This window comes from Propithecus coquereli, unplaced genomic scaffold, assembly GCF_000956105.1.
Source record: "Propithecus coquereli isolate 6110/MARCELLA unplaced genomic scaffold, Pcoq_1.0 Scaffold131, whole genome shotgun sequence".
Lineage (NCBI taxonomy): Eukaryota > Metazoa > Chordata > Mammalia > Primates > Indriidae > Propithecus > Propithecus coquereli.
This window is the reverse complement of record NW_012137303.1, coordinates 1,673,782-1,690,831: the sequence shown is the minus strand read 5'-3', so window position 1 is coordinate 1,690,831 and position 17,050 is coordinate 1,673,782. Positions and strand designations below refer to the sequence as shown.

The 17,050-nt window shown below is 40.0% G+C and overlaps 1 pseudogene; it reads right to left on the bottom strand.

Moving 5' to 3' along the window:
* Window positions 1–11,654: 11,654 nt before the first annotated feature.
* On the bottom strand, window positions 11,655–15,386 carry LOC105805636 (annotated as a pseudogene).
* Window positions 15,387–17,050: the final 1,664 nt, after the last annotated feature.

Here is a 17,050-nt window from a genome sequence, read left to right as displayed (position 1 = left end):
GAGGTCCTGATCTTTCTGCATATAAGAGAACTAAAAAAATCATTACTACTGTACAATATTAGGTTCTTTAATGCCCAAAGGAGTATGTGGTACTGAGTGTGCTAAATTTATTAAATTTATGAAACTTTTAAAGAAAAAGTTTCAAATGTGTAACAGCATATACCACTAATAAACCAAATGTATAGATATATGCATTCATTTCTCTTAGATAAATACTTAGAAATGGAATATCTGGATCATATGATAAATGTATGACTACCTTTTTTAGAAAATGGCAAACTGTTTTCAGAATGGTTGTACCATTTTACATTTCCACTAACAGGGTATGAGAGTTCCAGATCCTCTATATATTCACCAACTTAGTATGGTAAGTATTTTAAAGTTTAGACATTTTCCAAGGCATGTAGTAATATTTCATCACGGTTTTAGTTTGCATTTCTCTAATGAAGTTGAACATCTTTTCATGGACTTGTTTGCCGTCAATAATATATCTTCTTTAGGGAAATGTCTCTTCAAATCTTAGCATTGGACCTTCTAATGCCATGATGTGGCCAGGCCATTTTTAAAATAGGCCTTTCGTTTCTAGGGAAATTGCCCTGATTGTACACTCAAAGATCTTTTGGGAAATATTTTACCAAATGACAAAGATCAGGCCACCTGCATTGTCCTGTGCAACCTGGCAATGCTGAGTAGGAATATGTTGTTTCCATTAACAGTTTTTCTCCTTGAGTGATATTTATTCTCACTCCCCTGCTCCTTTAGGATGTCATTTAATGTGACTCAATGGCTGTGAGATTTTACCACCTCCTACCGTGGGGCCCTGCTTGAACTGAAACATTCTGCAAGTCGAGTTTCTATTCTGAAGCTACTCCAAAATTATCCCGAGTTAAGTAGCTGTGGGAGTTGCCCAAATCTATGGCCTCTTCACAGAGCATCAGCCTCTACATTCTTGTTCTTGGTTATATGACGGAAAGACTGATTGCTGGATTATCAGTGACGGGCCAAGAAGATTGCTTTGTGAGAACCTGATACTTGGCTGACACCCCTACAATTTGGACCCATGACTGCCTGAAATGAACAGTATTTCTTTTGTAAACAGGGTCTGTTTGATTAATGTTATAAACATCCTCTTTCTTAACAGGTAGTTTTGATTATGAAGTTGCTTTCAACTGACACATAGCTTGAAAAACTGACACCATATACGTAATCAGCAGGAAAAATGAAGATAAAAATTGAAGACCAAAATGTCATCCCTGGCCGGGCACCGTGGCTCATACCCATTAATCCTAGCACTTCAGGAGGCCGAGGCAGGAAGATTACTTGAGGCCAGGAGTTTGAGACCAGCCTGAGCAAGAGCGAGATCCTCCTGTCTACCACAAAATAGAGAAAAATTAGCCAGGCATAGTGGCTGGCACCTGTAGTCCCAGTTACTTGGTATGCTGAAGCAAAAAGATTGCTTGAGCCCAGGAGTTGGAGGTTGCAATGAGCTATGATGACACCACTGCACTCTGGCCTGCGCAACAGAGCAAGACTCTGTCTCAAAAAAAAAAAAAAAAAAAAAGAAAGAAAGAAAAATCATCTCTTAACAGCTGAATCTGAGTTCAAAAATGACATGCACATCATTTTTGAATACACTCAATATTAGCAGCCAAAGTTGGTGGGGTAAGACTCCGAGTTCCCTGAACTATTGATATTGGAACAGGTCCTTCATTTCCCCTTCCTTAGACGCTTAGATGAGGGCTACATGATACCTGACAGTTGTCTCATTAAAGAAATTCAATAATTTCTAGATAAGAGGATGGTTGGCTTTTTGTGAAAAAAGGTTAAATGGAGGTCCTAAAAAAAGAAATCAGACAACCAAACAGACATTTCCAAGAATATTAAGTTATATCAGAGGGCAAAAGTATGTAATGTAAGTAGATTAAGGCACAGCAGAACCTTAATTGAGTTAGGAAAACACAAAAGGGAACCCCAAGACAGGTCCTCAGAAAGGGTAGTGCATGGTAAGGCAACGGTGTACTGAAACTAGCTCATCTGAGCCCCAGAAATCTGATTAAATAATTTTTTTAAGGAATTTTGCAAGCTACTTGTTGAAAACAGCCATTGACAATTAAATTATGTGAATTTAGAATTCAATAAATTATATTTTAGAAAAGTAGTAAATATTTGAAACTTATCACTTCATAATTATTTCATTAGATTTTACTGTAAGCTCTGCTCTTGAGGTTGCTTTTGTCTCTTGTATCTCTATGGTGGGAATACTGTATAAAAGTGTGCTATTGCATACCTCTCCTCAAGTCTAAATTCAGTGACGTCATCATGATAGGAGCTCTAACACCAAAAACAAAAACAAAAAAATGGCAAAGCCTACAAATTTGGGCTTGATTTACTGTTTTGTTGACTTCTTGGACTTAAGAAATTTATCAGCTCTTTTTCTGTTGCCACAGGGGGTCCGGTTGTCATCTGTCATGTATATATCATGCTTGGTAAACCTATGTTTTGCTCTTGCTCTATAATCCTATCTTGCTCCCCCTCAATAAACTTCACCTCATGCTTGCCTTCCTTTGGTGTGTCTGGTTATTCTTTGGCCATGAGTGCACTAAGAACCAACATTTTAAACTAAAACCTGACAGAGGGTCTAAACTAATTCCATCTTTCCAAACTGGCTCTTGTGATCTCACATGCCTCCTCTTTCCCAATAGTCCCTGGGCCTAGAAGGAGGATATTTGAACAGGGTGTTGGCAGATTGAATAGTTTTAGGTTCTGGAGATATCAGGTAAACTTGCCATTTACCTAAAACTTGTCAGGACTCTGGAAAACAAAACAAGAGAATCAGTAATGCTCTAAATAAAAAGTCATAAAAAAATTTAGTTTGGTTCCATGCAATTAATTTCTCTTCTGTTTGAGGTTGAGTTAGGGATACTCATGGACATATCAGCCTTCTAATTAAAGTCCTGGAAGGTTGTTTTATTTTAGTCTGATGGTATGTATCTCCAAAGTTATCAGAAGCCTATATTCAAGAGAACTTGTCAGTCCTTTCCACAACTTTCCTTGAAGAAGTAAACTTTGGATTTAGCCAGTTTCAAAAAACACTTTCTGGCCGGGCGCGGTGGCTCACGCCTGTAATCCTAGCACTCTGGGAGGCTGAGGCGGGCGGATTGTTTGAGCTCAGGAGTTCAAGACCAGCCTGAACAAGAGCAAGACCCCGTCTCTACTAAAAATTAGAAAGAAATTAATCGGACAACTAAAAATATATAGAAAAAATTAGCCGGGCATGGTGGCGCATGCCTGTAGTCCCAGCTACTTGGGAGGCTGAGGCAGAAGGATCGCTTGAGCTCAGGAGTTTGAGGTTGCTGTGAGCTAGGCTGACGCCATGGCACTCTAGCCCGGGCAACAGAGTGACACTCTGTCTCAAAAAAAAAAAAAAACTCTTTCTGAGATGAATCAAAGTAAAACAAAAACTCTTAGACTAGTCATGGTTAAACAGACAACTGACAAATAAAGCTGGTTATTTTTATGGCATACGGCAATTTAACGTAATAACCATAATTGTTGATAACACCAAGATATATCAATATTTATAATATTGGACCATATATTAATAACATTCTTATGCGAATATAACCCAAAGAAAGCTAAACAGCATTTCATATTTGACAATGTTTCCTATATGGTTTTAACGTGCCAAATAAACCTAATGTCTGTCTTAGACTTTGAGTGGCCCTAATATATAAAATGCTAGTTTAAGGTCAGAAGGCTGGATTTAGAATATGGGTTTGGAAAGTTTGTCAAATATTAAAGACTTAAAACGTTTGTTCAAGTACAATCACAAGGCACTGTAAAACAAGAGTCATTTATTTAACCGAGAGATAGTCATCAAAAGATTCTGAAGGTGATAAAGTAAGTTATATGGGTGTAAACTTTAACCCTTTTAAAGTTTAGCTTTTCTAGTTAGTCAAAACCTAATAAAGAGAACACAGGGATTACACTGATAAAGCATAAAATCTTTGCTTCTTTTTAGGCCAGCTACTGAAAAGTAAAGAAAAACCTTCTGTAGTGCATTTTTTTTTTAATTAGAAAGAAAACAGGGTATAGAATCAAAATGAGTACATCATGTCATTTCATTAAGAGCAAATTAATATCTACAGAAAACTTTGTTTTAACCAAAATTTCTTTTTTAATTATAGCCAACTGGACCACATACAAAATTCCTTAATAAATTTCCTTTATAAACTTTATCCCAACCTGCATAGACTATCTACAAAACATGCCTAAAAACTTTCCGTTTAACCTTTCTTATCAAAAATATATTTCTGCATTCATTGCCTTTTTACATCTTTCTCTTGCTCACAAGTTACTTTCTATTGTTTTTCTTTTCTTTCTAAATCCACATTTTGATTCAACCTCTGGATTAGACAAAATTATATATATTTTAATAGGAATACATTTTGTATTTCTTTTATAATTTCTTATTAAAAACGTATCTTATTCTTTGGTACCCTTTATACGTAAAATCACATGCATTGACTAGAATTCTTATTTTTAGTAACTTTAAATTTTAGTGAAAGCTTAAAGAACAGGAAGTCATAAATTGTTCATCATAAGACACTTGTTGTGATGAAAAAAGACTGCAGGTTACTATAAAATTCTAGACATTTACTTAGCCAAACTGACAATCCAAATATTTTTAAAATGCAAAAATCTTATTCTTTGATAGAGAGGAGACTCACTTTCTCAAACAACTATAAGACCTAATATAGACAGACCAAAGTACAAGTTAATGAGAAGGCAGGCTGAATCTGTCTCTTTCTCTCCTTCTGTTAGGTAGATAGTGAGGGATTCCAGGTCTCCTAGGGACAAAAGTGGATGCCGTGGTTCCCATCTTGGTCCTGCCACACCCTAATGTCCTGATCGGCTGCCATACCTGGGGAGGAGGGAATACCATATGAATGTGCCAATAAAAACTTAGTGTGCCAGCTGCAAAAGAATGCAGAGGACTCTAGCCCACAGGCAAAGCAGCATAGGTACCATAGAGTCCTAGAACAACCTGCATGCATAGTTAAGACTCAGGTCATGTGCCCCCCAACTGTCCAATCAAAGCGTTTCCATGGTGCTCTCTGAACCATGAGGGAGGTCCCTATCTGGGCACTATAAAACAAGATGCGGGCCATAGACAATCCCTTTTTTGCACTCTTCCTTTTGCTCTCCCTTGCTGTGACAATGGGTCCGGTCGTCACTTGTGGCATGTGTACCATGCTCTGTAAACCTCTATCTTGCTCTTGCCCTATAATCCTATCTTTCTCACCTCAACAAACCTCATTTTCGTGCTTGCCTAAAAACAAAAAGTTATCAAACAGTGTTCATGTAAGCATATGTGTGTGTGTATATATATATGAATATATATAATGAATATTTATCAGGCACGATAACCCTGAAACATGAGTTGTATTTCAGTTCCTGCTGGTTTTCTTTGCAATAATATGACCTCTCTCGCAAAGAATAGGTACTCTTACTAAAATGACATACTTCATACTCAGCTCTGCACCTACATAGCCACTGCTTCTATTCATCAATATGGTCTCCAGTCTCCACAGACAGATGAAGTTCTCCGATTACCATACTGATATTCCCATTTGTTTCCTTTCTTTTGAAGATACTTTTCAAAGTTACCTAAGCCTTCATATGACAGTCTACACGTGCGCATAGATTTTCCAAACACAGTATCTCCTGAGGCTGCAAGCAAACCAGGTTGCTTCACCTCATCCTGCCGGCAGGTCTGGCCCACCCACATCATCATGACAGACACCTACTGCCACACTAGCCTCAAAACGTTTCACTAACTTGAGACACTGGATTCAAGTCCTTCCCGCAGCCTGGATCTATAACTAGGGGAAGGAGAGGTAATGAAAGGACAGCTTTGTTAATGAACTATCTAACAGAGAAAATAACCAACCCGCTATCTCCAAGATTGACTGCGGGGGACCTTACACTTAATCTGCTATATTTAAGATTAATCACCTGTCTTTTAAGACTAAATAACCTCCCCTGGAGATGTTTTCACAGAGTCTGAAAAAAGCTAAGCAAACAAAAAGAAAGTATAAATACTTCTCCTTTATATTCACCAGACCAGTTTTGCCAGAAGCACGGATAAGTGTGTCTCCAGGAGCAGAAAAAACAGGAGAGACAGACATCCTGACATTTTACAGCTGCCTCCTGCTAATTACTCCACAGCTGCTTCTCTTACCAGCTGACAGCCATAACTATTTTTTTCCCTCTCTTCTCTTTGTCTCCATAAAAATCCTGAGGTGCTTGTGCTCAGTGCTGGTACTTCCCTCTCTTTCTTTCAGGTGCTGCGCCATCTTCCTTCTCTCTCTCTCTCTGTTTTCCCTCTCTCTCTCTCTCTGAGAAAACAAAACAAACTTTTTACTTCTTTATATCCTAATCTTTCTGTTACAAATTCTTTCTCAAGCCCCCGTGCAAATTCACACCTTAATAGGTAATACAGAGAGAAATTTCAGAGCACCTACTGCTGAGCTAAGAACCGGCTCAAATAGCACAATGTAGGAAATTCAGTCTCATCATTTTGTCTTAAATGTGCCCTTCCAAAGACTGGTAGCCTTTCTACACCTTGGCCTTACACTGAGTGAATCCTTCCTGTTTTCACAGCCCCCCTTTATTTCCCACCAGAAAATTGCACTGTTGCCTGGGTCAGAAACAATATGGCACTCTGAGAAGTTTCTGGTCTAAAGCAGTGTTCCCAGGGAATCACACTGAGAATCAGCTTCTGGCAGAGATGGTTAGGTTTAAAGGCAGGGAATATCTTACTAATAGCACACTCCTTATATACCTTTGAGGTCTCAGGTGCCATCAAAAAGTTGCATCTTATACATACTGCTCTTGAGGACTCTCCCTTATTGTTTCCTCCTTCTGCCCTCAGCACCTACCATCTTCTGCAGATCTTAGTGACTGTTCATAGCCTCATCTCTCCATTTCCTCTTCTATCCCCAATCTTTTTTGTTTGGTTAAATTTCACACCATCCCTGGTTTCTAATGCAGCATTGCTCCAGATGCTTTCTTGGACTGCAGCCACCCTGGCCCTATCTTGTTTCAAAGTACTGCCCCCGATTCATCTGGACAATGAATTTATTTACAAACTGCTGGAGTCCAGGACACTGGGGGTAGCCAGGTTGCTGCAGCAGGTCTGTTCAGGAGAAAATCCCAATACAAGCTTCTTTGGGGTGGAGGTGGGGAATTGATTCTTCATGTAAGAGATGGAGATGTGGTTGCTGAGCCATTTTTATATGGAGTGTTTCCTTACCACTACCCTACAGCTCTTTCATGTGGCTTCATCAGCTGTTGACATATAGAAATAATTATTTTAGCCACTATTATAAACTACTGTCCTAGGCAGTTTACATCAATCCCACATGGAGCTATCACTGATCTTCTCCTCTGGTCACCAAGTTGAGTGAAAGAGATGATATTTGTTCATGAGCCAGTTTGATCCCCCCAATTTTTCTTTTATTTATCTATTTTGAGACATATTTGCTGTCACCCAGGCTGGAGTGTAGCAGCCTGATCACAGTTCACTGTAACCCTGAACTCCGAGATCCAAACAATCCACCAGCCTCAGCCTCCCAAGTAGGTAGGACTATAGGCACATGCCACCACACTACGCTGATTTTCGTATTTTTAAATATTTTGTAGAGACAGGGTCTTGCTATGTTACCCAGGCTGGTCTTTAACTCCCAGCCTCAAGTGACTCTCCAGCCTCAGCTTTCCAGAGTGCTGGGGTTACAAGTGTGAGTCATTGTGCCTAGTCCCAAATTTTGGTTTTAAACACCTCACTAAAGTTCCTATTTCTTAGAAATATCTTCCACAGTTGGCATTGTCTCCACGAGCTAGTTTCAAAGTGTGTGGATGACCAGGAAAAAAGCTTCAGTGTCCTGCTTCTCCCTCTTCCTTATTGTCAGTCTTGTTAATATGGGTTTTACATCTTCACCCACATGTTTATCAATATGAGAAAACATGAGGCTTGGGGGGGCCATATACAACTTGTCAGCTATTATATACAGAAAGAACCCTTGGATATCAACACCAAGATAAATGACTTACCGGCTTAATGTCTGAGGAAAGGCTTCCTGTTGGACTCTGTTTCCTCCACGCACGCTCCTTTTTTCTCCTTGCTGCAGCAGACAGCTGAGGAGTCTTTGCCATCCCAGGACTTGAATCATTAATCATTAATGAGATTATAGAACTAGAAGCTGATTGAGTAAGGCTTCTTGACAAGTGCTCTTTGGGGAAGTTCTCAGAAATGCGTACCTTCTGACTGGGGAATCCTGCCCCGCTCTGCTATTCCTCCTGCTTTTTGGCTGGTGTGAGCTTCTGGACCTTTTTCCTTGTGGGCATCTCCTTAGAACCTTAGAGGCATCCTCTGATTCAGACACTTGCATGTGGCTGTTTTGCTTTTTAGTATCTTTAATGCCTTTAGTCTGTTCTGAAAAGGTTAAAACAAAAGAGAGAAAATATAATTATATATTACAGTTAGTATTTTTGTTGTTTTTTCCTTCTTTGTATTTTTCCCCCTTCTTTGAAATTTTATTAATTTTTTTCTCCTTTGAAATATATAAATTGTAATGTTATGGACAAACTTGAACTTCATTCACTCTATTGCTTTCCTTTTCCCTTGATCCCTTTCTCCTTTCCTCACCAAAAAAAAACAAAGAAAAAAAGCCTCATATAAATATAGTACTGCTTTTCCATATTTTTCTATTTTTACTAATGTTGGGGCTCAGAAAACAGTACCCCAAAATGAAGGCCTCAGATGCAGCCTCAGAAGCAAAAGTTTTTCTCTGACCTTATCTTGTTCTCCAGTCCCATTCTCCCCTGAGGCTGGCCACAGAAACTAGAATCCCTCTTCCCCAAGGCAGGTCATAGGAATCAGAACTTTTCTTGAGAGCCAGCCATGAAACCTAAAAATATTTGGTGTAAAAACTGGCCATAAAGAAATTATGACTTATGTTTGTAAGTCATAAGACCCCATTCCAGAGAGAGTCCTGCCCCATACCCAAAAGGAAGGAACACATGCTCAGAGAGGCCAAGAAGCTAGACAGACAGGCCTTGCTGGGTTTTTCCACTCAGTCTGTTAGCATTAGATCATACCTTTTGTGTCCAATCGTATTTCTACATAGCTATCTATAATTTGTTGAACCTGAGCCTAAAAATGGACAATTTCCCTTGTACCTTTGAGTCTTCATTCTGAAGGCTCCCATGTAGACATGTTAAGTACATTTGTATATCTTTTCTCCTATTAGTCTGCATCTTGTCAATGATTTTTTCACAAAACTTCAAAGAGCCAAAAGGAACCTTCTCCTTGGCCCCAACTACGCATATGTGTGTTCACAAACTCTATAAAATAATGCTTTGTATTATTTCTAAATTTTCACACATGTAATCACATAGTATGGGCCATTCTATAACCTTTTTGAAAAACAAGTGACATAAATTTGGCACACCCACACGGTCACAGTGAAGTCCAAACACTCTCAATTTCTCGAGGTTGACTCTTGCCAACACCTAGGAAGTTGAAAACATTCTCACTGCTTTCCAAGCTGGTACATAGTTCAGTTTGTCCTTGTTACATAGACGAGGCAATACCTTCAGACTCCCAGCTATAGGCAGGTAATTCATTTCTAGCTTCCCGAATGCCCTGGGTTTGTAACCCAGACTCTTTTCTTTATGTGAGCATTAGCATCAGCCATGAGAAATTAAACCTGTTTCTGCACTCCCATGGCTCTCCTGACTTCAGCTCCTGCTCATCACTTTGACTTTAAGTCCCTTCTTAGCTTATGGCCCTGAGGAGCTCTCCTTTAGATTTTGAGTTTGACCATTTACACCTATTTGAACTGTATTGTGAGAGAGTAAACTACCTCCCAGCACACTGGCTGAGGAGTAGGAGTCTGGCATAATCCAGCACTGAGAATTCAGACGGAGGAGCCTGGGTCTTGGGGAGTCAGAGCTACTATTTGCTGAGTACTTTTTATATGTTATCCTCACCATTCTTTCAGGTAAGTTTTATTATATTCTTTATAAAAGAAAAGAAAAACAGATTTGTTCCATCTACATTTGGGAATTTAAGTACAGAAAATCTAAGTCCATCCATTATGGTCAGGGTATGTGTATAAATTTTACCTTCCTGTGTAAGCGATTTTTTTCCCTGAGTCATTTTTGAAGGACTCTGGACCCTGGGATAAATAATAATCAACTTTAGAATTCAAATATCACATGACAGCCTAGGCAACATAACAAGACCCTGTCTCTAAAAAAAAAAAAAAAAAAATTAGCCATGCATGGTGGTGGTACCTGTAGTCCCAGTTACTTGGGAAGCCAAAGTAGCAGGATCACTTGAGCCCAGGAATTGGAGACTGCAGTGAGCTAGGATCATGGCACTGCACTCCAGCCTGGGTGACAGAGCGATACCCTGTCTCATTAAAAAAAAAAAAAATCACATGAATTATGTCTGACCCTGAATTATTCAAGTCAGAAAATGTGACTTGGTTTTGATATTTAATTTTTATCTTTATTTTAAAGTGCTCATGAGTTGTTTGTTCTTGCATTCTACTAGGTTTGACATGGTAGAAATAGACTCAAGTTGTCTCTGTGTAGAAAAAATAAAAGCCCAACTTTCCTTCATCTCTATGATTGGTTTTAAACATTTCAATACAGATTGAAATATTTTCTTGACCTAGATTGTAATACCCATCTTTTAAAAAAGTATGTTTTTTGGCCAGGCGTGGTGGGTCACACTTGTAATCCTAACATTCTGGGAGGCTGAGGCGGGAGGATTGCTCCTGAGGTCAGTATTAGGTTTGTTCCAGGTGGGAACCTGAAAAGTATACACCCCTCCTCAGCTGGAAGAAGCTACAGAAGAAAGATTTCCACTCATTTTCCCAACTTCTGAGGTCATTTTACATAAAAATTTAATTTTGACAACAAAAAGGGAGAATGTTAGGACAGCCTTGAATCTCCCAATTTTCTAATGACAGCTAAAAATCAATTCTGACCTCTCCCTACTCTTTGCTGTCTCTCCCCCAAACTAAGAGGCAACCTGCGGGGACTCAATTTTCACAAACACCTAAAAGAGCCCAGAAAAGAAACGTAAATCTTTCTCTTTACATTTCCCCAGCTCACAGCTTTTAGAATTTGTTTTACAGCCTCAAGGTATTCCTGAAAGTCTTCTAGACAGACTGCAAGGGGGTGAACTCCAGGCCTTTATTTCCTGCCCCAAACCATATCTCAGGGGCAAAGATCACATCCCCTGCAATGGGCCTAACTATATTTCAAAGATGACCAAATCTCTAGGAACAGAAAAAACAAAAAGTCAGAAAGACAGCAATGCCCACTTCCCAATCTTTCTAATTTTTAATTTTTTTTTTCCATGCACATAGCTGACTGGCCTACCAGGTCTTTCATGCAGTTCAACATACAAGGTGACACCAAGGTAAGACAAGTGAAGTTCCAGTTTGGGTGCCTCCAATTCCCTCCCCAGAATCCTTATCCAGTGGCTGCCAAAGCCAGAAGGAGTTGGGGGTAGGGTGCTTGGTCATGGGAAAAGCTGCTATGGTTGGCCCAGCAGACCGGGAAAGGGGAAGGTTTCACTTCTTCACAATCTGAATGACATCCTCGTCCTCCAATGTATGGGCTTTACCCACTTTCTGAGGATTGTGTTCCACAGACAGACCCCAGACCAGAGCGTATTGAAATTCTTTGATAAGATTTTTGTGAATCTTCATGCAGAAATCATCCACTGTGGTTCTGGAGTAAGGCAGCACCACTAGAGATGTGTAATCTGGTAACTGGCCTTTGGGTTTGGTGTAAATTCTCTCACTAGTCCCAGATCTTTTCCAACAAGTCATCAAAATTCCAGCGGTAGAGGGGTATTTGTATACACAAGGAGGGCAATGCACACTACCCGAAGGATGGACATATTTGAAACACGGACTTCAGTGGGGGGGGAACCAAGGGCAACACATGTAACCTAAACATATGTACACCCATAATTTGCTGAAATAAAAAAAAAAAAATCTTCCAACAAAAAAAAAAAAAAAAAAAAAATTCCAGCGGTGAGGGGCTGAGATTGGTATGCAGTGAGGCACCTTATAAATAATAACCAATTCCTCAGTGGAGATCTGGTCAATCTTATTTAACACATAGATACAAGGGATATAAACTCTGTTTCCTTCCACAACATCAATGAGGTCATCAGCTGTGGCATCACTAGGCAGAGTCACATCGGCATTATGAATTTTATATTCAGCCAGAATGCTCTTCACAGTTTCAGCATCCAGCTCACTCTGAGGGCAAGTGGCCATGAGATTAATGCCTCCCTTGTCTTTCTTCTTAAAGCCAATGTTGGGAGGTTTGCTGTTCAAGTGAACGCCAAAAGCTTCCAGCTCATTTTCAATTATTTTCTTGTGTCCCAAGGGTTTCAGGACATCCAGAACAATCAGGATCAAGTTACGTGTTCGGGCCACTGCAATGACTTGACGGCCTCTACCTTTCCCATCCTTGGCACCTTCAATGATACCTTCAAGCTGGATCTTGGCACCTTTGTATAGGATGACACTGGGCACAGTGGTCAACGTAGTGAATTCATAGGCTGCCACCTTGGAATATACCCCTGCAAGGTTACTGAGCAGTGTTGACTTCCCCACAGATGGAAAACCCACCAACCCAATTTGAGCATCACCTGTCTTGGCCACATCAAAACCTTCTCCTGGTCCACTACCACCACCACCTTTTGGAGTAATGAGTTCTCGACGAAGCTTAGCAAGGCGAGCCTTAAGCAGCCCTAGGTGGTATGCTGTTGCCTTATCCTTTTGAGTCTGAGCCATCCCAGCTTCTATCTCCACGATCTTAGCTAAGGTGCTGCTCAGGGTGGTGAGTTCCGGGGGGCACAGCGGCCACCACACTGTCTGCTCTCACACACCCGTCAGCAGACCTGCCTCCACCACCCGGGGCTACTGCCTCTAATTTTTAATTTTTACCCTTTTCCCATACCTTACCCTTCCTTTTCTTATATGTATATAACAAAAAGGGTGAAATGTTAAGTTTGTTCCAGGTGGGAACCCGAAAAGCATGTATAGGACAGAATGCGGTTAATGCAAAACTTAAGCTTGTAAAACAATAACCGCAGGAGTCTGGAGAGTCCCCGGACTTTGTAAATCTAACAGACAGCTGCAGCCAGCATTCCTTCCTGTCCCTCCCTGATAGAGACAAAGTTTATCCCTCCCTAGCTCTTCTGATAAAAATGACACCAGAGCTGAAGGATGGATGTGACTGGGGCAGGGGTCTCAGGAGTTGATTGTTCACAAAAGAATTAATTACCAACGGCTGTTCTGGCCCACTAACTTACTCCCCCGGAAAACACCCTCTATAAAACCCAAGGCTCTCCCCTTTTCTCTCGTGGATGCCTTTTGCCTCCACCCATCTGCACTCAGATGCTCAAAATAAACAGCATTTTGCCACACATGAGGCTTCGTGTGTCTCTCTCTCGGCTCTGGACCTAACAGTCAGGAGTTGTAGATCAGCTAGAGCAAAAGCGAGACACCATCTCTATTAAAAATAGAAAAAATTAGCTGGGAGTGGTGGTAGGTACCTGTAGTCTCAGCTACTCAGGAGGCTGAGGGAGGAGGATCACTTGAGCCCAGGAGTTTGAGGTTGCTGTGAGCTAGGCTGATGTCATGGCACCGTAGCCCGGACAACAGAGCGAGACTCTGTCTCTAAAGAAAAAACAAAACTTTTTAAAATAAGGGTGATTTTTAAATTGCTTCATTTTAGTCATGACAATCATGAGAAAATAGACTACACATTTCTCCTTTGATTTTACAGTTATCTTCAGAGTTGTTTTCACAAGACTGTAAACAACTGTTGTTAATGATCAGCCACATGACAACTCAGCAGGATTCTGGCTCTGAGTCTGGATAAAATTTCAGAGGACTCCAGTGCACAATGCCATTGTCACCATAAGAAGTCTGTTATCGCCAGTCTATAAGCCCAGGATGAGCCCAGGCAGAGGAAGCACTCTCGTATGCACACTCTCCCCCAAACCTCACAATGTCCAGCACGGATTCAGATGATTCAGGGACAGCTGTCAAGCAAGCAAACCAAATCAGCCTAAGTCTTGAAACAGAAAACTTGACTAAATGGCAGTGGTCATTCTCTGGAACTTGGCTGGTTTTTCACACACACTCTAAACCATGAACCCATACATGGTAGGTCTGATCAGAGCCTTACCTCCTCATCATGGTTCTGGCAAATCCTTTTTTCTCCAAGTTTAAGTCAAGCTCCTGCTTTGCCTTACCATCTGTAGGACAAATGGTTCAATCTGGTCATCAGTCTGACATCATCTGGTCATGGGCTGGTCACTATTCATAGTGCAATACCATTTCTATTATTTTGCCTTATATCAGCTGAGCAAAGTGGTGCAGCTTTTGTTATCTATACAACTTTGCTTTTTTTCTTAGACATGTCTGCCTTCTAGTCTACTTTCCAGTTTCAATGCCACTTAGTTTAGCAACTGTAGTACCAGGAATGCCCAGATAAAGCTGCTAAATCATAAGCAATTGAGGATAATGGCCACAGAAAAGAATAATTTTAAGAAATATAACCTTTAGGAGAATACATGGAAGAAAATCAGGAGTGCTTATGGGCTGTGTTATGTACTTCCAGATAGAATAGTAAACAAAATTAAGTTGATATTTGTAATGTAGAAAGGATCTCTTAACTGTCAAGTAAGACAGTGTTGCATTCTTTAACCAGCATATGTTATTTAATTATACCATGCTCAGTTCATATCCAAATGCCTTCACTTACTACCTAGGATTTCGAACAAATATATTTTACTTTGTTGAGCCTTACTTACTTGGAGATCATTGAAAAAATGACGAATAAATCACTGCAACAAAACCACTCACCAAATCTTGCATATAAAAGAAAATCAATAAATGAAAATCATCATGTCATCATTATCATTATTGTTATTATTACCTCTGAAATGTCAGGCAATAATATTCATGACAGAAATAAAGCAATTAAAAATCAAATTTATTCAAAATAATATAATTAGTTAAAAAGTTGGAGGTAACAATTTGTCAAAAAATATTGAGAATAGATTACTATATGCATTTCAACAAAATAGAAAGGGAAAGCATTCCCTACAATCTGAGAGAAGAATCAAATTCCCTGTATTTAATATTAATGAAAAGCATCTATAAAACCTACAACAAACATTCCACTCAAAGGTGAACCTTCCTATTAAAATCAGATACATAAGAAAGGTGTTTGCTACATCTATTCACAATTATACTGGAAGGCCTAACCGGCATAATAACACATTCTCCTGCTTTGCCCCTCACCCCCTGATACGGTTTGGAGGTTTGGCCCCTCCAAATCTCATGCTGAAATTTGATCCCCAGGGTTGAATGTGGGGCCTGGAGGCAGGTGTTTGTGTCATGGGGGTGAATCCCTCATGAATGTCTTGGTGCCCTCCCCACAATGAGTAAGTTCTCACTTTATTAGTTCACGTGTGAGCTGGTTGTTTAAAAGAGCCTGGTACCACCTCCTCTCTTGCTCCTTCTCTTGCCATGTGACACACTTGCTCCCCCTTTATCTTTCACCTTTATTGGAAGCTCCCTGAAGCCCTCACCAGAAGCAGATGCTGGCGCAGTTCTTCTTATACACTATGCAGAGCTATGAGCAAAATAATCCTCTTCTCTTTATAAATTACCCAGCCTCAGGCATTCCTTTATAGCAGCACAAAACAGACTAACTCAGAAAATTGGTTAGTTTGAGGAGTGGGACATTGCTATAAAGATACCCAAAAACACAAAAGTGACTTTGGAACTGGGTAATGGGCAGAGGTTGGAAGAGTTTGGAGGGCTCAAAAGAAGACAGGAAGATAAGGGAAAGTTTGAAACTCCTTAGAGACTGTTTAAATGGTTGTGACCAACATGTTGATAGGAATATGGACAGAGAAGGCCAGGCTGATGAAGTCTCAGAAGGAGATGAGGAATTTATGGGGAACTGGAGCAAAGCTCACCCTTGGTACATCTTAGCAAAGAACTTGGTTACACAGTGTCCACGTCCTAGGACTTTGTGGAAGACTGAACTTAAAGTTGAAGGAGCAGCTGGAATAAGTACAGTTCTGGAGACCAGAGAGACTGGAATTACATCCCTGCCCCCAAAACAAATCAAAACCTTCAAAGTCTCATTTTGGCCGTCTTCTTGTACTTTCCCTCCCTTCTCTTAATCCTCTTCAAGAGGCAATAGACATGTCTGCTGGCAGTTATGGCATCTCCTTCTTTAAATCCATAAAAGAGAAGAAAAAGAATCTATATTCAAACTCCGCATCTAAAAATCCCAGGAAAGGCACTTACTGGCTCAGCTCGGAATACTTCATCATCATCTGAACCAATCACTGTGGCCGTGCGGGGTGCAGTGTCAAGTACTCTGCCTGGCAACTCCCATCATCCCAATGTTTTTCAAACTACAGGGTGCTACTCTTTTAAAACAATTTAATGCCTCTTAAACAGCATTTTTTTAAACAAAATGGATTAGGTTAAAATAGAATGGAATCGATAAGAGTGCATCCCACTTAGTAAAAGTAAGGATTGTTTTGTGAAACTTTTGATTCTGAAACACATACATATATGTAATAAACCTGTATATTAGTATTACAGCACACTGTAAAAGTGTATATTTATTACTGTAGGTCATACTCCAAAAGGGTTGAAATTCTTCACTGCATGTTTTACAAATCTTATTTCTATTAATAATGCCTCTGCTTTCCACATTTAATGCTTTTGTTTGGCCTTTCAGAAAGAGTAGCCTAGAAAATAATTGCTCAACCAAATAATTGCTTCACTTTTCATTACCCGATGGGTTTAATGGGCAGATACATTCATTTCTCCTCTAGACTCCAAAGTCAAAGGTTTTGTTTTGTCTATGTACTTCCTTCCTCACTTTAGGTTAGGTTCTGTTCCCAATCTGG